Below are 21,144 nucleotides of genomic sequence, written 5' to 3' on the forward strand. Positions count from 1 at the left end.
TACCCAAACCAATGAAGGCAATGAGTACTAGCCAATCAGAGTGAGAGTAGGGCAGGTCATGACTTCATCATCCTGGGAAAACAATTGTCTCTTCTTCATTCCTTTTGTTTTCAGCTTGTTAGTTCCCTGTTTGTCATTTCTGTGCTGTGTGTGTCTTTGTTTGGGTGTGGCTTCTCCCTCTCCTTGGCTTCCAGACATCAGAAAAAGCTGTCTGATGACAAGATAAAGCAGTGAAAATATTCTATATATATATATAGTGAACACTTAAATGCACAATATACAAATTCTTCTACTTGGATTCTCTCTTACATTAAAACTATAACAAAAGACACAGTTTGATGACATGATGAGCAGCCAGCAGGAAATACACCATTACCTTGAATAAATTATGACATTGTTGGAAACATTTGGGTTAATGCAAAAACACAATTTTAATGCAGAGATGTTACATATTATAGCTTTGAAGTGATATTGATATTTTTTTTAGGTGAACCTGTTTTTAAGTGACTAAAATACAATTTGCTGCTGACCCTGTCCACAACAATTCACTGCCTAATTTCTATACTAGTGCTCCTCTCTGCTTCTCCAAACTGGGGGCATGTTAACCACAATCTACTGTACATAATACCTCAGTACTACCTCATACAATGCCACTTTAAATAATCCGAACTATGCCTTTAAGAATGGGACCTTTCTTGAACTGTAAAGTAACTGCAGGATTTCATCCAGCAGACCAAGAGACCAGCGAGCTCAGTGATGCATACTGAGTCTGAAATCAGCTGAACCTTGGTGAATACAAAACATGCAACTGAAGAGTCATCCTCTTAACACTTGATGTAGTTGTAGACACGTTCTCTTCCACGTTAATGGCATCACCAGATATAATCACACTGGTGCATTGCAGGAATAATCTGAGTCTGATAACTAGATATTGAGGTGCCAAAGTATATTTTTTCTCAGGTAATCATCACAGTGATTTATCCTGATACTTCTTCTCTTCATGTACCAGTCTAGCTTCAATGTGTGTATACACGTGTGCCCTCTGTACGATTCATGTGTGGGCGGATGCCTAATTATCTCAATATTCTGCCAGAGTGAAAGTACACTAAATACCTTATTGACATCATGTATACAGTACAGATGAACACCCACATGCAATAGATACCAATTAAAGATATTCAGGGCATATATGGTGAGTCAGAGTCAGTCAGTGAGTGTCTGCAATATGGAGGTAGTTGAGAGACGCAACACTTGGCTTAAAAAAAGTGACATTTCCATGCCTACGTGAAATATGTTATTAGAAAATACATCATTACCCATAAGAATATGGGTCTCGCTATAGTTCTGTGGTAATATATTATTGTAAATCATCAATTCTGTCAGGAATGGGCAGTCATGTGCAATGGAGGGCTGAGAGTATGCTGCAGCTTCTTGCCACGCCTCCTCGCCGTGCCTCACCTGTCTTCCAACAAAGAAAGGACCAGAACTGGCATAAAGAGAGAGAGAGGAGATGATTTGAATATGTATTTTTGCTGCACCATAATCAAAAGAGGAATTCTGCTGCTGATGGAGTGGACCTGTCATGAGTGACGTAGCCCAAAGCTTACACTACACCTTCTAGCCAAACACTTTTTCATGCACAAACACGTTTCCTTGGCCTTCAAAGTGAATTATTTAAAGCTACGAAAATTCATAGTTTTGGGTCAACAACAGATCATGTTGTTGTTGTTGTGTGTGTGTGTGTGTGAAAGAGGCCCCTCAAATAGGGATGAACCCACGCAGAATTATGATTGATTGATTGATTTCTTTATTGATCATTAATATACATGTGGCCCCTCTAGCCAAATACATAAATCATCAAAAGAAAAAAAAAAAAACACAAGAAAACCCAAAGGCTTATTTTCATTGACGTCCTCTTGGGCAAGTGGGAGTGGGATGAGTTGCAGGGGGTGCTGAAGAAACAACATGAAAAGGTAGCTGAAGGGCAGCTGGCAGCTTCTAAACATAAATCATTTAATTTAAAAGACAATCTCAGTCACAATACAGCAATATTAATCCAGAAACTTTCCTAAATACAGTTCTGATAAAACTATTCTGGTCCAAAATTCATTAATTGGAAAAAAATACCTGGAACATCATCTCAATTTCATCACAAATCACTCCAATCACAACATACTTATACCAGACATTCTCAAACACTTGTGGGGCTCAGAGCAAAATCTAGTGAGCCCCAGAGATGAGACTTATCAAGAACACACAGGAATAAAAATGTCAAACTAAAATGGATTAAAACTAGCTGTTAGCTAGATAACATTCCCTCGGATGCAGTGGCACAAAGTAGTTTTCTGAACATCAGAAGTGGGTCTTATGTTATAAAAATTTGAGAAACCCTGCACTGTACAATATATAGGCCTCCCTAGAACAACAACCTGCTGTTCCATTCTGCTGGTTTAAAAGTGCAGATACGCACTCAACCATTTTAGTGATGATTAGTTAATCATCTTAATGCTTATATGTCGCTCAATCCACAGAATGGTAGCTGCATACAGGAGGGATCACATATTTCATATCATTTATATACAACAAAAAGACCAATGGGCGCAAAACACTTCCCTTTAGGTATAAGTCCCATCCACATCTCCCACATATGATCTAATCCACTTTATGGTGGGTGGTTGGGTGCATTTATCACGATGCAGGGTCGGTTTTAGCCACACTTCCTACATTACTTTATGCTGCTTACAAGGTTCATTATTGAAAGGTAGGTAAGCTCAGTTGGGAATGTCAGCTGTCAAGATGTGATTTTGAAAAATCAAAATACCCTTTCTCTTGGCAATCTTTCCAGTGCTATATTTTTTCACAGTACAAACTTTAGTTACACCATTACTAAGACTCTTTTCTGATTCACTTTGATCTCCAGACACAATCAGCAAACGTGTCATTTACTCATTCACATTATTAACCAACCTGTAATCAACTTTTACAGCCTAATTTTTTGCCCCAGGACAAGTGACTTTATACCACTGAGCAGGATAAAAAGGCGGAGAAGGGAATAATAAACCTTCATAAACTTTCAAAAAGTGCTTATGTGAGAATTATCTCAAAAGTGGAGTGTGTCTCAGGTGGGAGCAATTTCAGGTTTGTCAGAAGTTAGGGGGGACTCATCCCTATTGCCAATGTATGCATGTATTCTACTGTAACTTAAAAACAGAGACTTTCACTGACTTTCTCAGTTGCCTATAACAGCCTGTCTACCAATTTCTATGTAAAGGACTCAGATGGCAGTCGATCATATTCAGTTGCACCGTTTTGGCTGATGCCCAAGATGCAAAAAAGGAGAGTTATTATGCTCTGATAATTACATACTGTCAGTGTTTTGCTAATTATGTTTTGTCAGTGGCATCATATGTTGTGAATAGTCCCAGTGAGCCCCACTTCTTTGGAACTGAAAAACTCCGCGGGGAGGAAGCACCTGTCCTGCGCCTCATCCAAAGGATACTTCAAAAGCAGCATTGGTTTTGTTGTCAGAGAGAAGAAGAGGAATGATTTTTTGACTTTTTTGGCTCACCCCAGGTGATTTCACTGATTAACATACCTTCGCCCAGGGAGGGAGACTTAATCAGTAAAATTACCTTGGATGAATATCAAATCTATCAATGAGTGGTCAATACTTATATGCATCTACAATGGAGATAATCCTTTCCCAGGTGTCTTGGAGATAAGTATCTTCTCATTAAATGGGGCAAAGAGAGATTTGAGATGCTTGATGTGTGCACAATCGAGTATGTGCAGCTCTTCACTTCCCCATCTGTTTAAACTGCCTCAGTAATACACTACAGCACCAGTGACAGGATGCTGCATACTCACAGAGAATCTGGAGGCTTACCATTCAGTCAATTCTATTATGCATACAATCGGCAGCCAAACCTCCAGTACTTTGGTTTTTTATTGTCTTGGCTCTACTGCTTCGGCATATCTATATTTGAGATGAGTCAACTGTCTGTACTTCTTTAATCTGTCTGGTCCTATTGTCCTTTTAGTCTCTCCATAAGGCAAGGAGTTCATCTGCCTCGTCTTGATGACCTGCCCAGACTGAAGTCACTTACAGGAGTGTTAGTGGTGGAACGCAAACAAAACAGTGACCTAGCTTCACAATAGACCTTTTTCACAGCATTTTGACACAAAATAGTGGAGTAAACACAGGTGTTACTAGGTGCATGTTGGCTCACTGGAAAGTCTCTGCTACACTAAATGGAACAAGACCTTAAAGGGACACTTCACCCCAACATCAAATATACATATTTTTCCCCTGGCCTGTAGTGCTGTTTATCTATCTAGATTGTTTTGGTGTGAGTCACAGAGTTTCAGAGATGTCTGCCCTCACTCCAGTATAATGGGACCAAATTGCACTATCCTTGTGGGGCTCAAAACAAACACACGCACACACACACATGCACACATGCAGGCACAAAAGCAGGCACACACGCATGCACACACACACACAGTGTTTCCAAAAATCAAGCCCTGTTTGCTCAAGATAATCCACTTTCTTTCTATTGTAAAGAAAGTAATTCTGGTAGGTTCTACACCAGAAAGAAAGAAGTTATGTTATTTTTTGGACATCGTCTCATGGGCCGGAGGGAGGAGGAGCAAGGGCCGGGAATGGAAGACCTGTCCAGCTACATCAAGTGTTAAGAGGATGACTCTTCAATTGCAAGTTTTATGTACTGCATTGCTTTGTTATCATCTTTGATAAACCACCCAGCAGTGACATCTCACCTGGGATCAAACTAACTGCTTGTGTTTGATAAAATCAAGCTGTCATTTCTTTAGCCTGAAGCCCAACAGGTAAATTAGGTCTTGAACCTAACATTAGTGAAAACATAAAACATGCATTTTAGATGAATGAAATGTTTACACATTGAAACAACATAATGAAAAAAGAAGTCATTCAACATGTTGCCATCATTAATGGCATGTTGTAATGTTACGTAGTAACACAGGGATTTTCTACCTGGAAGTTATCATAAAACAAACATTGATTGATACACAAGAACTTTGCATCTGGCTGCAGTCAGACTAATATTTGGTCCTCATGGGGTTAAAAGTCATATGGCTGTTGTGAAAAGTCTATCAGTGACTCTAAATCGCATGTAAGTATGAATGGTTTGTCTGTGTCAGCCCTTAAATTGACTGGGGACCTGACCAGGGTGTATCTCACCCAATGTCAGCTGGGATCAGCTCTAGCCCCCCGCAGCCCTATGTGTTAATAGATCATGGATGGGTAATTATTTAAAAATCAAACAAAACATCCAAACTAAAGGTCAACTGGAAAGCTTGAAAGCTCTGGAAATGGTAGTAGCATAAGTGGTTAAAACCTCCAGAAAAAAAAACAGTAAGTGGACATTGAATTGAAATTGCTTGATAAAACTATTTCCAAGTTCAAGGGTGACCTTCAAAGCTTCAGTGCTTGTATTTGTATTTGGATCACTGTTGTCTCTTGACCACTTATTAATGGCATGTGCACTCCATTTGACCTTGCGCCTTGCTGCATGCTAACTGGAGTCAAAGAGGCTGCAGCTGCCTTTCTGTAAGGGGATACCACACACGAACACAGATAAAATATTGGTATTGGCCTGAAATAAACATTTATGCTGATATGACAGGAGAATTAGATGCTTTAATCATGTGATGAAAGTATGTCTGCTGTGTTTTTTTCTAAGTTGGAAGCTGATTGCTCAGCATCATTTATTGCTTAGTATCATGTGAGATGGAGCCAAATACTAGAGTTGTCATAGTACCAGAATTTTAAACTTGGATTCAACCATTTAAAAAATGATGCTCAATACCTCTTTGGGTACCACAGCAAAGAGAAATAAACATCTTAGGCACTCTCTGTTTTTGTACTGACAACCTGCACAGGGCTGGTATAGTCAAAACACACTGAGGACTGTCTGGTTTTGTGATGTTGCAAACCAAATTTCAGGTGAGACTGAGGTGAACTGAGGTGAGGTCTGGAACACTTATCATTTTATTTATAACTTCTGTACTTTCAAAACTATAATTAAAAGATACTGTATCATTTTAAACAGAAATCAAAAAGTATTGAAGTATTCAAACTTCAATGCACCTGACAACCTGAAACACTACAAATTAAATTTAATCTAATTTAATTTCCAATCTTATGAACCATCATTCCAAAAAAAAAAAAAAAACATCAGAAAAGAAATAACAGAAACAGGCGCCACAGGAAAAAACAAACAAACAAACCAAACACCTCTCAGTGGCAGTTTTTTAAAATGATTTTGTGCAGTGAATGTGTACATTTTGAAAAGAATTGTATTTATGTCTGCATCAGCCAGTGAGACATCACAATAAAAGCAGGCATATTCCACTGGAGAGACTTGATGTTGTCTGCAATGAAAGACACCAAGAAATCAGCCGACCCTGATGTCGTAGACAGATATTTTTGATAGATATTAGATATTTTATAAAGCATGAAAATTAATCATTTTTGAAATGTTAGAGTCAGTGTACCATGCTGCGTAACAATTAGCCTCTGATTCAGGTTTTCGCACACATCATTGATGCTTGAATGAGAGTTGTCTCCTTTGTACAACTGTTGAATGGAGCACTTGTACATTTTTATTTATAAGGCCAAATCACATGAACTGTCTCCTCATTTATGTTTTGCAGCCAGTCCCAAACTCCCAAACTCTGAAAGTTTTCTGGGGCCCACCTAAACCTTCATCACAACTCTGATCAACAGAACAGACTAATGATGAGATTTAAGATACGTACTGGTGTTAATGTGACAGATCACCAAATATGGAATAACACCAACCAACTAAACAAGGTTAGATAAATGAAGACTAATAGTTTTAATCTCATGGCTTTATATTTCATTAGTTCTGGTTAGTTAAATAATATATAATTATTTTATGGCAATTTCAAACTTATAAAATTGAAACTTAAAAACATTTTATTTATTTATTTTTCATGACCTCTGAAGGCCTTTGTGCAGGGTCCTCAAGGCCCACCAGAGGGCCGCAGCCCACACTTTGCTGACTCCTAAAACTATAGTTGTAATTTTGGGTCATGATGACATATTATGTATGTCATGTGTAATTACTCACGTTGTCTTTGGTGAAATTGCTTTTCAAGTTTTTGTTTTTTTCATTTTGGTTTGAGCTATGCACAATCACGTGCATGTCCTGTTACTCAGTACTGCTAATTCATTGTTTGATGTTTGTTTTCATACTTTTAAAGTCTGTTGTTTTGTTTCTTTTCTTTCTGTTGTTTGTTCTTTGTTCTTCTGAAACTTTTTCATGCTCCTGTCTTAGCCAGGCAGGACTCTTTTGAAAAAAGATTCTGAACATCAATGGTAATACTGTGGAATATTTTCACTGAGATGAAATATTATTTCATACCAAACTGTGCAATGTCTACTTCCTAAAACTATGTGTGATAATGTTAACTCAACTGCTGAGTCTGTCTTTTTTTATACCAGTCTTACTGTTTATTTTATCTTGTTTATATCATATTTTTTTTACTCATTTACTGATTCATCATATCTTTTCTCTTTACTGTTTAATGTTTTTTTTTTTAATTCTTTTTTTTAAATCTTATATTATTTTATCTTATCTTAGCTTATGTTAAAAAAAAAAAAGGTCAAATAAAATTTAATTGAAAAAAAGGTGTAAAATAAGTAGCCTGTGTATAATGGTGGCAATTGGCCACAATGAGAAAAAATCGGCAAAAATCCAAACAGTAACTCAAAGTACCATTTAAACATATGCGTATGACGATATGACGTTAAAATTAAACTTAACTTAGTTTACAAATAAGCAGCTCAATTTTGGCGACCATCTTTGTTTGGATTACGAGACACAACTACGGAAACCAGCGGCTAAAAAAGTTTCTCATACTGCAGCGGACTGAATATTTTGAACATTTTACTGTGATGAAGAGGGGAAACGTCTTCATATCCGCGGTAAGTGTTGTTAAACAACATGCACGGTTTTTGAACGTTTTCCACGTGCGTTGTCTGTGGGCTTCACGCGGCTGGCGAGTTACGTCAGCTAACATGGCTTCTTCACTGCAGGTGACCTGGCAACGCGAGCTACAGGTGAACAAATGCTGAGACAGAAGACTGGAGATATTTAACCAACAGCTAGTTTAACAGGTGAGTAAAACAATGTTTTGTTCCGTGATCGCAAGGGTAAAATGCGCCATGGGTTGTTGTGTTTGATGTGAACTGTCATGGTTAGCTAGCTAGAAAACCATAACAAGGACTTCAGCTTGAGCTCCCTGCTGTTGGTTATTAACGTTGGACATGCTGTCACACAGTTTCTTCTTTGTCCTTTGACTTTATTTTTGTCCGGTTTATTGACTAGACCACGTTTAGTGTCTTGAAAAACTATGCCTGTGCTATATTTCTGACTTTATGGGAAATGGCGCATCGTTCCTAGCATTATTTTAAGTAAACATTAGTTTAACTTGTTAGCAACAATCCTAGTAGAGCTGCAATGATTGGTCGCTTATTAGATCACTAATTGATTATTACATTAATTACCAACTACTTCGCTATTTTCTCTTATCAGAAATCACTGTATGCAGCTAAAATTCAATATCGGTTTAAGTGTATGGCATATTTTGAATTTTTTCACAGCTTTATCTTTACATCAGACAGCCTTTCCCGACAGGAAACCAACATTACATAAGCTGAATATCATTGTCTGATGGTAAGATATTCTAAATATAACCTACACTTAAACTGATATTGATGCACGTTAGGCTAATTGGTGAATAAGTGAATGGGAGTATGAGAGGTTGTCTGTCTCTACTGTACTGTATGCATCAACCCTGTGACGGACTGTTCAGGTTGTCCCTCACCTCCGGCCCACTGTCAACTGGGATAGGCGTCTGCCCCCCACACCTTTCAATGATAGGAAGTTACGAATAATGAATGAATGGATGAATGTTTTTTTTGTTTCTAGGTGTCTAAAATATGTTTCTCTTCAAACCCTGTCCACAGCGGTACATTGCTTAGTGTCCTACACCAGTACTACTGCTGCTTCTCCAAACAGGGGTTGTGCCATTTGCCATCTACTGTAAGTAGACTGTGGATAAATTACTCATTGAACTTAAATAGTCTGAATTTACCCTGTAATGTTATATCATACTCTGATTAATGCTCATTAAATGGCTGCTGTGTGCCAGTGTTTTGACCCTGCAAATACAGGCGAAGCTCTTGGTGGCCATAGAATGAAACCTGATGCTTTTTCTCTTCCAGTCTTGTCTGCTTTGCACTGTTTACACGTGTTGGTTATACAGGGGAAACTGATCATGCAGATATATATGCTTGTTGCTGACAATGCCGGTTAATGTTAGATCTATAAGTCTTCTTTTTCATCCTTCAGTGAGAACAGAAGTCTGCTTTCTGTGTAGCCAGCGCTTTTAAGTTGAAATGCTGTCTAAGACTGAAGCAGGACATAGATCCAGTTTTGCTTGTAACAACAAGGCAGAAAAAAACGCAAAAGGCAGTAAACAGCAAGAGTTGTCGGCTTTCTTTTGTGTTGAAATATTATCAATGATAATAAAAGCCAGCTAGAATTATTTTCCCAATGGCAGTGATGTTAAAATCAGTTTACTACTTATTTAAGGGTGCACATTTTTAATCTAAATGTTTTTCTGTTATATTGAATGCCAACATTTTTTGTAGCTGGCATACCACAGCTGTAAATTATGATTATTATTATTATTATCATTAATGGTAATATTAATAATTGCATTTCTAAAAACCTTTCACCACTCACAAAGATTTATCCAATCATGAATATAAGTTAATTTTCAAATAGAGCGAGTATAATAATTGTTCTTTGAGTACATTTTCTTACTTTAATAAGAGCTTGAAAAGACCCTGGCTGAGAGCCTGCAACTTCTGTGGCAAGAGGTAGTGGCTAATAGTTAAATGATAGTATGACTAGTATCAGCATGCCTTCTTCATACCAGTCTGTTATCAGTTGTCTGTGGCCTGCATCTTTACCTTCACGCCAGACTCACTGTCGCCTTTGCTTCAGACTCACAGAGATGTGACAGATCAGTTCCTTGACTATGACTGATTATCTTTATGTTGTCTGGATCAGGTTGTTTGCCTTCCTGACCTGAGCTATTATGTCAGACTATTGCCTCTTGAGGTACAAAGTGGTATTACGAGACAGGATGGGCTGGAGCTAGCTGGTTATCATGTGGACTTCTGTAGATATCTCTGCAAGACAATTCATGTACTTTAGTTTTTACAAATATCATCTTTTTTAAAAGGGAACTTTTTTCAGTTGAAAATATATGTATGATATTTCTCAGAAAGAGCTGCTTCATAGACAGCACAAATGAGAAGATCCACGTTACACTTTAGCTTTCAGTTTGTGATGTTAGAGATTATGCTTGTTTATTTCTTTCTTGAGACACATAAGTTCTTCAGAGAATTTACTCTTTTGCTTTTGCAGTTCTTTAAGACGTGCAGGGTTTTTTTCATTTTATAGCCTACATGTTTACTGGGTAAGTGTCATAATTTTGGGCAGGCAAATTCAGGTCAGCATAAAATAAAACCTTGGTGCTTTTTTTGAAATGCACAAGATAATTTACTTTAAAAGTCATCTGCTTTGTTGTGTTTGAATCACATAACTAGTGAGAATTTTTGTAGGTAGAAGATCTTTTTTGGAACCCTTCAGCTGTAATTGCAGATAATTTGCAGATTCATCATGTTTGCTTTCATGTGTTTGGATGTCTGCCTTCACTGGGTCTGATGTTTGTCTTGACAGGTTCAGATGCTTGTTTTCATGTTTGTGACTTTGGGTGGTGGTGACTCAGAGGGTAGACTGGTTCATCCAGTCATTGGTTAAGCTTGGCGGTTAAATTTCTTTCTTCACCGGTCCACCGGTGCTGCAGAGTCTTTGAGCAAGACGGTGAACCTCACTTGCTCTCAGTGGTTTGCATGATGCATGGTAGCTTGTCGCCATTTGTGGGTGAAATTGTAGTACTTTGGATAAAAGAGCTGTGTAACTGCACTTTATCTGTTTAAACATGTCATTGCAATGTAAGGCAAAGCGAACATACAGTGTGATCAATCATTTTCACCTGCTTAACTGAATCAGACATGAAATTGATCATCTTGTATCATTTTAGTTACTAGATGATGGTCAACAACTGCCTCACTCTTTAAAGACGTGGCCTTTTCTGTGTGATATATTGTAGCACCTTTGTTATTTTCTTCACATTATATTTTACGAAAGGGTAATTGTTTCTGATGTTGACTGATGTTAACTGAAGTGCTGTGTCTCTGCTACAATACTTGATGGGAAACTCTATTGACAATAAATGTAAATGTTTCATAGTGCAAAAGACATGCACACAGATGTCATTTAAATACACTAGTGTATCTAGCTGTTTATTAGCCTGTATTGTTGCTTGGACATTAGGTTTTACCTAAAGTGTTCTTATTTTGGAGTGAATGTTTTTTCTGGCTCCTTTTTTTGCCTGGTACTCATTTGGATTTGAGTGTGATTTACAGTGTGGTCAAAAAGTATTAGGACAGTGATATGTTATTCATGGTTTCAGCTCTGTACACCAGCACACTAGATTAGAAATGAGACATGAGGTTAAATTCCTGTACACGCCCAAACTGGGTGAATAGTGAAGAACTTTATGCCTTTTAAAGATAGCGAAGTAAGTATATCTTAATCACCTCAAACTGTGTAAAAAAATATTACTTAGTGAGCTGCTGTAAGGGGACCATACTGTGGTAACAACAGCATGTGAGAAGAAAAACATATTTTTAATGAATTATGTAACAAGATTTTAATTATTAAAGAAAATGACTGGGAGTGAAAGATCTTAACATGGTTTAATCATCTTGAAAAAAGAAAAAACAGTGAACACTGAAGTCTGATTTAATCATGTACTGGTGGAGGAGAATAAACTGTAGGTGACAGAGGTCTGACCTCGTAGAGCTTATCTGATAGATCGCACAGTCCAAACCCGCTAAAGTTTTTTCGCTGTCACACCTCCTACATTTTATCACTATGCCTTGACAAGTGTGTTTTTCTCTTTTCCTGTACATGTATCTATTTTGAAGTTCCTCCTCCCTCTTCTACCACAGTATACTTCAACTGAATTTAGCCATGGTTGAAAATGGCATGTTAGGGGACTTTTGTGTCACAAAAACTGTATTCAACTGTGTGGAATGGAGGAAGGAAACACTGATACTGCAAAAGAATTATCTATCAGTGTCTGACTGAACAACTTTCTCATTTCACCAGATGTCTGAACTCGTTCTCTTTTTGTGCCTATTTCAACTTGACTGAAATTGCACTGTAAGAAAAAACTTCTCTGAGCCTAAATAGACAGTTCACCCCCAAATAAAAAATGTGTATTTTTGTTTTGATGTAACTCAACAAGTTTTTTGGGATATTGACTGTAGAGATGTCTGCCTTCTTTTGAATGTAATGGAGTTGAATGGCCCTCGGTCTGTGGTATTCAAAGGTTTGTTATTTATTTGTATAGTTATAGAAATACAAATTTTTCTGAAAATTAAGGAAAGAGGTGAAGTCCAACATGTTGATGGCACAACAAGTAATATAGACTTAATGTTAAGAAGGGATTATGCAAACCAAATGTGGTTGAAGTGATTTAATAATTCAGTGATGTGGTAGAACTGACGTGGAAATGAAAAACTCACACATTTGGTAAGTGACTTAGGGGATTCAAGAATCAATACTGACATCAGTGTTTCCCCAACATAGGGCCATCTGTGTCAGTTTTATACTTTTATTGCAGCTGCCATAGAATTATAAATAATGGGTATTTCATTATGACACCTTAAGTCAAATCATAAAGCTGCACCAAATGGCATGATTGGAGAAAAAACACTGCTGTCAGGGATCTTGTGAAGATGAGTTTGACAAAGCAGAAAATATATTAAGAAAGTTTTTTAATGGTCTCTTTGAGCCCTGTTCAGACAGAATTAGTTAATAAACAACATCAGGAGAAATGTAGTTAAATAGCGCCATACTCATAGTACTTACCTTTCTGGACGGTATTTGTCTCAGTACTACTGTTGTCATGATACCAACATTTTGACTAATACCAAGTTAAGAATGACAATACTCTATACCGACACAATACTTGAGGCTGAAACAATACTAGTTTGATATTTGACACGTAACAGGATGCTGTTGCAAAACCATGAGATCCACAGAGTGTACAGAATACATTTACAATGACATTTGATCTGTTTATTTGAATTTCATACATATGTGGGCAGATTTCTAATGTATGGTTATATTTATTAGGTCAGATGTTATATAGTATGTGTTATAGACCTATCCTGCAGAATGCCCATGTATTATTCTATGAATAATTCAAAAACTATGAATCATGATTCTATCAACAGTTCATTTACGCTTAAACTATACTCCAGTGCATTACATTTTTTTCCACTACACTGCCAATTTTTCACTATGGGCAGTGTTGTTTTCTAAATTTACAGTGGGAGTCAGTATGTCTCTTTTATTGGCTGTTCTGTCTGATACTACAGAGTCACCGTAGTTTAGAAGTGACCTGTGACATTAAATGTGTTAAAAAGCACCAAAACAAGACCCCCAAATAACTTGCCCTTAATACAGAGTCACAGACAACACTGTATGAAGAACCAGTCGAAATTATTCAACTTTTCAAGGGAAAAGTTCTCCCGTACTTTTTTGCACAGTGTTGTGTGGGGATGGTCGAGCAGAACAGGGGGACAGAGCTACCGCTTGCTCACAGACAGCTCCTCAGCTTCTGGGAGCTTTTGGGGGAGAGAGCTGGGGGTGGAGCCAGAACATTTCGATGAATACACACCACAACTCTCATCCGATTCTGTTGTGATCTGATGTGCTTTACTTTGTGAACACACGGACGTATAGAGAAGGGATAAAGACTGGAGTGAAATGACAGAAAGAAGTGGAGTGTCTCTAACACTCCAACATTTAGGGAGCAACACATCACTTCCTAAATGTGTATCATATTGCAATATCAATATCAAAATGATCACAATATGTTTTCTTTTATCATATCGTGCTGCCCTGCTCCTAATGGCATTATATTTTAATTCATGAAAGTCGAACAAACGATCTTTTCTCAGATGTGTCTCAATCAGATATCAAAGAGGAATATTACTTGCATTTGGGACCCAGCTGAGGTTTATCAACCATACAATAACTGAGCACACCTACAGATATGTGGGTGTACAGATTTTTGAAAAGGCTACAAACTGACCACTGCAGGCACAGAGTTTAACACATTATTACAGAGCAGCATGATGATGATGATTGTCACTGTCATTATGGTAACATATGCTTTATTCCTTGAGTGTAGAGGACAGAAATGAGTTAGTTCTTGCAGGGATTCATCAGAGGTGAGGGTATAATATTTCATATGAGTTAGTGTCCTGCAGGGTTCTCTTGCCGCTAGATGTGTGGGCTGTAATGCAACGATACTGACATTTTAGTTCCCTGCGCTCCTCATAAATCTGCAGACATACATTTACTTCCTGTTTGCACAACTACTGGGAGTATAAATCCTTGAGATAAGCCTCCCCTCTGATGGGTTATGGTGCTGCTTTAAGGAGATTGTTTTTCAAAAAAACTGACATATGACAGCATCCAGTATACACATAATTAACAAATACATACAGATATTTTGAGTATGATCAGACAAGACAATTATTAGCCTCACAGCAAGAAAATAATTACAGGAAGGGTTTCTCAACCATTGACCTCCTTTTCGACAGTTTGTGCAGTGTGAACACAAACAAAAATATGGACAGGGATGCTGGAATCTATATTCTTCAGGAACATGTAATTAGCTGTCAATAGCAGCTGACTTATCTGAAGGCTCCTTGACCTTATTGTTGCAACCTCAGACATCTTATTGACAACAAAAAATCCCTTTAGCAACCTACCACAGGGCTTAATTGATAGCTCCATGACAAACTGATGAAGACTCCAATTCAATAAACAATGTGAGACCAACTTCTCAGTGTGAGAAACAGGACGTGTAAGTAGGTTACATGGTGGCTCTAGATATTTTATGTTTTGTAGTTAGAATTGGAGCATTTTCATAATATTAACTTCCCTCAGTCACAACACAACACAAACATCAGGAGACGGAAACGGTGTCTGTTTATATTGTATTGCATATAACACGTGTCTCTATTGATTGATTAAACAAAACAAAGTCAGAAAGCAGCATGACTCACACTGATTAACATTAAATTGTTCATTATTTTTTTCCCTAAATGTGACTTCACAGCAGTTAGTCATAGTAAAAATCAGAGTGAGCAATAACTGATGCTGAGAAAGAGGAGCTCCTCTGTCATATGTTCAAAGATACCGACAGGGATCAGAGCTTGTACTGTCTTATACTGTTTTCCAGTTCAAAATCTAAAATAGGAAGATTATGTAGGAAGTGGGGCTGGGAAATTTAAACAAAAACGATGCTAGATTATTCCTTCTAAAACACCCACATAGGTTCAAACCATTCAGGTATCTAATTTTGGGCATTATATCTATAAGACGGAAAGTACAACTAGCAAACTTAAGACTACTTGTATAGGTATTTTTACTTCAACATAAACTTTTCTTGCAGAAGATCTATTTGCCTACACATTACAAAATAAACAAACAACTTGATTTAAAGATCATAGACCTCTCTCTCGCACAGTTTTGCGTCTGACCAAAATATGAAGTATTTCAGGGCTTTTTAGATTGCTCAGAGTGCAAATCACGTTCTCTGCAGTCATTACCAACTCGTTCAGCTTGACGTACATTTCATTTTCAATCAAGGAAAGTGACGTGTGACTCCTCTCATGCAGTGCATTATTTCTGAAATGGTGCTAAAATGCTTGTCTGGCTGGAGATGGTTTAGGTTTTAAAATGAAAACATATTGGTGTGGATGTAGCGTCTTTCTCTCCAGCTCTGTGCCATGAACCTCATCAGATTTCACCGACCTCTCAGTTTAATGCTCCGACTCAATTTGATCCTTCTTTGTCTCTCCTCCTTGTCCTGTCTCAGCCCTTTCTATGAAGCAGAATTTCTGCATTTTCCCTTAAATATGCTGCAGTTCTTTTTGTGCAGCTGCTCAAACAGGACCCTGCAAGGTAGACAGCCACCATAGTGCTGCTTTGAGGGTGGGGTAATTTGGAATGAAATACCTAATTATTTCTACTTAAAGGCAAACTATGCAGGATTTTCCCAAAAATTATGCATTGACTTATACAACAGTAATCCCTCTCAATCATCACCCATGACCCACCAGAAGTATGTGGTGTTGCCAACATCTGCATAAATCCTGTCCTCCACCGGTTAGTTTTTATTTTCTCATTATCTTACTGTGTTCGGGATGCTCAACCATTCCAAAACGCTGGTATTGTCAGTCTGGGAATGATACAATCAACACTTTTTCTGCTGTAATTCTTACATAGTCTACCTTTTAAAAAATACAGACATAACCAGGTTGCATTATTTAGTTTTAAGAAATTAAAAATATAAAGTAAAAGGTTACATTCTGTTTGCAAGATTTCTTTTTTGATGAGAGCATTTTTTTAAGCCCAACTGATATGTGGGTTGATGTTAGGGGAAATGGTGAAAGTGAGATAAATTGAAAGCACTGCTGAGGTCTAATGCAATGTTTTTAAGCTCTGACAGGATCATGGATCTCATGTCATTTCACCCTCTCAATGAAGAGGAGAGGAGGGAAGCCTCTATGTATGTCATGCTGGTACATGATCTAATCCACATTTTGAGAGCCTGTAAGTGTGTGGGAGTTTGCAACAACAGTTGGCAAAGTGGATTGACCCAATTAAAGTAAAAAGTAATGTCCATTTGCACTGGTTCACTAAAAGAGTGTAATGTTGTCTACCAATGAGAGTGCATGTATACGTCAGAGTAGATAGAAAAGAGTTTGTTCACTGCAATCAAATGGGCTCTGAGTCAGAGGTTTCCCCTCCCTCCCCTCACATCTCATCCCTCTCCTCTCTCATTTGTCTTTGCTCACTGCATTGATGTCTTCCCTATTACCTCTGATTTGGCTTGTCTGGCTGTGAATACCTAATCATGCTGAAGATGCCACACTTTCATTCCTTGAAGGCTTTATTCTTTATTCCACTCCTTTCCTCTCATCTCATCATTGGCATGACACTTAATGTCTTGCTGGGAGGAGGAGGGGGGATGTGCCACATACAGTTCATACAAACATAAAAAAAAAGCCCATGTGTGTCATGACCTTCTTTGCCCACCCACACATACACTGACATCTGTGCGCATGACATGTTATGTAGGAAATGAAACATGAAGGATTTGTTTATGTCCTTAAGAGCAGACATTCAAGTACCCAGACACCCTTATTTAATTATCAATTAGGTTGTTTTTTTGGATATCCCCTTTTTGACTCAGATTGGCTTGTCTGGCTTCATTCAGAGATTTTAGAACATATCATGTATGCACAATATTATCAGCATGTCATTACTATCAGCAGATCATGTCATCTTATGGATATTTCTACTGATAAGATGACACTTTAATCATGCATGTGGTGCAAACGTCTGCAGCGTGGAGGTTTGTTGAAGTGTCTAAGTGGACATCACAGTTGCTGTTTGCAAAGATTGCTCAGCATCTGTCATGTGACGAGGAGCCAATCACATTAACACTATAAATTTAACTGATCCATCATTCTGATCTGAACTGTCAGCAATAAACATATAAAAACATGTGCAGATATCTGTATCAGCACCGGCCATCAGCCTAAATTAGTTGGAAAATATTGGCATATTGGATACCTGCCATAATCCAATATTGTGCATCCCTGAAATGTTTTTCTTTTCTTTTTTCTTTTTGCTTCCATTTTGTTCACTAAGACAACCCTCAATTTCAGGATCCTAACAGGTCTTCTGTTTCTTTTAAGACAGCACAGAGCGTCTCGACACCAGTCATACTTATCAAACCTTGCTGCTGCCTCAGAACAAGGTCGGACATCCCTCTTACTATTGCCAAGGTACACAAGATACAGAATAAGCTTACTGTGCATTTTTGCATGCATACTTATGATTAGTATTTGTGTGTGTGTGTGTGTGTGTGCGTGTGTGTGTGTTGGCACGTGTGAGCCCATTCCTTTTAATCCTCACCCGTGGATGCATCGGGGGCTCCACTGCCCTGAGGACTGCTCTCAAGGCCTTGGTTGGGGGTCCACAGCTGTTTTATGGACAATGTATTGAATAAGTCACTTAGTTGCTATGTTACAAGGGACCAAAGCAACAGTGCACCATCATCAGTATCACAGCGAGTGTTTTCAGAGGAAAAACATCCATTGAATTCTGTCAATGGCCTGCTGAGTGTTTCTGTATGTGGAAATCAAAAGGAATGATAGTTGAGATGTTTGATTATAGATCAGTTATAACCATATATAAATGATATGCCTTTGCAAGAAGGGAGTTGCTAGGAAGAACTGCTTTATGATACTGGTCATAAATGTGTTACATTGAAAAGAAAACTGGCCTTCTGAACACTGGTGAACTTTGTAGTGCATTCAGGATGACTCACTCTTTCTCATTGTTAATCTGTCTGTGTCCACCTCTATTTAGGTATAACAGCTCTATAAAGCTTGTACAAAGACTATGAATACAGAGCTAGACTTAAGATTTTTTTAAAGCCAACTGGGATGTAGCCTATTTGATTTGCATATAGTCCTTTGAAGTGTTGTGCCTTGTGAGTGCCTTGTGTCAAGGGAAGTGAAGCAGTGATTCATGGTATCTGGTGTGCAATGATTGCATCTGTCTCCCTCTACATGAGTGCTCTTGAGGGAATTGTTCTGTCAGTCCGTGCATGCGGATATGTTTGTTTGTGCTATAGCTGCGAGTGTTCTCCAAGCTCAAATTGTATTATTAATTTTGTCATGATAAAAGTATTGTGTGCCATCTTTTTAATTTCTAAATAATTTCTTGAATTTTTGACTCATAAATTCACTGTAATAGACATTTTGGTTGGGTTTGGGGTTGTGGGGTTTTGATGCAGTCATACATAAGCATCTGGCACACTTCTGAAATGTGTTCCAATCTGTAATTCAGATACTGCCCCCATAAACTACATGTTCACAGTTGAGGACAAGGTGCAGCACTTAAGTTAGGAATGTCTATGTTTATAGTTAACAGTTTATCTGTCTAACTGTAGTGAAAACACTATTAACGGACAGTCCTCAAACCCAATGCAGTCAACCAAGGGGAAACACTTGGTTTAAAATTCTGGATAAGAGCCTGGCTGATAAATCTAAAGGCCAATATTATGAGGCATCATTAGATTGTCACACATATATGGATACCGGCACACTTGTTGGCCAATAATTGGCAAGAAATTGCTATTTAAAAATGCCAAAGATCACATTAGAAACTGTATCACTATTACATAGTTTGTCCACCAGAGACTTACAAGTGAATCTATCATTTAGTTGAACCAAATCGCCCGCTCATTACATGTTTTGTTTGCAGTTCTTTAATGTTTTAACCTGGGGCATTTCACTGAGAACAGTGCAGTTTTTCAGGAACACCCTGCTCACATTCACAGTTAAACATATTCACACCTGATAGCAGTACAACCACAGTCTGATCTTCTAGCTACTGAGCAGCTCCACTGGAGTGCTGTCTTTCACTCTCCCCTCCCTGATTTATCCTGCTGGTCTGGGGAATTATACCAACAACCGTCAAGTTCTCTTCTCATTATTTCACATTACTTCTCGTCTTGTTTATATTGCTTGTTTACTTTTTTTAAATTTTTTTTATTGATGCATCTTTCTATTTTCCCTGTTGTGGGACTAATAAAGGAATATCTTATCTTATCAGGACTGTTAAAGCAAAAACAAAAGAAAAAAGAAAGAAAAAACAAAACAATACGGGATGCATATTATTCCGATTTTTTTATTTTAAGATATTGGCATCCATATCAGCCCAAAAAGTATCAGTAGCGGTATCATTTAGACTATAATTGGGATGAATTAAACATGCATATCAAAAGACTGAAGGACACTACAGAAACTTATCCAGTAATTTGAATTTGAGTCATAAAATTTATTCTGTTTTAATGATCATTGAAACAGGGCTGTTAAGTCTCTGTCTTCTGTAATCTTATTTTAGTTGCTGGGTGAGTCTTAACTCAAAGAGCTGATTGTACCTCTGTCTCTGTACGCCACAGTCAACTGACACACTACCCCCTCCCTCCTGCTCTCTTCCCCTTCCTGAGGTGTCACTGACTGCAGAACCACAGGAACAGGCTCGAGGGAGACTGAATTATTTTCCTCTCTTTTCACTTTTGCCCTCCTTTTTAATCTCCTCAAGCATATGTTCTCGCACAAAGCTGGTATTCTCTCTCCTAACTGCTCATTGTGTCACACTTTTGCTCGCCAGGAGACAGTGGGTGGGCATCCACGGTCTTGTGGGTGCAGATGTATCTATAAGTATCTCTTTATCTTAACACCCTAAACCACCACTTCCACCATGTGCCATGATCCACCCCCCTGTCTTGCAAAACTTGTAAACAACTATTCATCTAAAACTGTGCTAGTGGTAGAAAGAGTTCTTTTTTCCCTGTTTCGTATTTCCTTGAGTCATGTTTAGGGGTTCGTATGAAGAAAAACAAAATCACAAAAACAGTTACCACTGGTAATATGCATTAGTAGATGGAGCGGCTATGACCAGCTTTGAACAATAATCTAAATGTACGTCATATTGATTGAAGAACAAATGAAGATAATGTTCTAAATGGATCCTAATTTATTAATCAGCCAGACTGATGTATTGGCTTATATACATTAGTATTGGTGTAGAAGGCTGACAGCAAGTAATGTGGAATTATAGCTCAGAAATTCTAAATAAATGTTTGTGCTGCTTTAGAATTAGTGATGCCATTTACTTTTCTACTGTAAAATACCCCACTCAGTAATACTTTAATGGATTAAAGAGAGCTGGTTCAAAAATAAGATGCCACACTTCAGAGTAATTTCCTGTATCTGTGTCACATGTGTTTCACCACTGCCCTGCCCCTTTTAGCAGACTAGCAGCA

At 37.9% G+C, this 21,144-nt stretch overlaps 2 protein-coding genes across 2 annotated transcripts in view; both read left to right on the forward strand.

The window, feature by feature from the left end:
- Nucleotides 1-21,144, forward strand: part of LOC146320300 (lymphocyte antigen 6G-like) — a 128,811-nt gene that overhangs the window by 74,148 nt on the left and 33,519 nt on the right. The window lies entirely within an intron of this gene.
- gpat2 (glycerol-3-phosphate acyltransferase 2, mitochondrial) overlaps nucleotides 9,097-21,144 on the forward strand; it is a 147,946-nt gene continuing 135,898 nt past the window's right edge. Inside the window, exon 1 of the mRNA XM_084728525.1 lies at nucleotides 9,097-9,113. The gene's annotated coding sequence lies outside the window, so the exon portion shown is untranslated. The remainder of the gene's footprint in view (nucleotides 9,114-21,144) is intronic.

The sequence above is a fragment of the Lutjanus erythropterus genome, chromosome 10 (genome assembly GCF_056507025.1).
Source record: "Lutjanus erythropterus isolate fLutEry1 chromosome 10, fLutEry1.hap2, whole genome shotgun sequence".
NCBI classification, from domain to species: Eukaryota; Metazoa; Chordata; class Actinopteri; order Lutjaniformes; family Lutjanidae; genus Lutjanus; species Lutjanus erythropterus.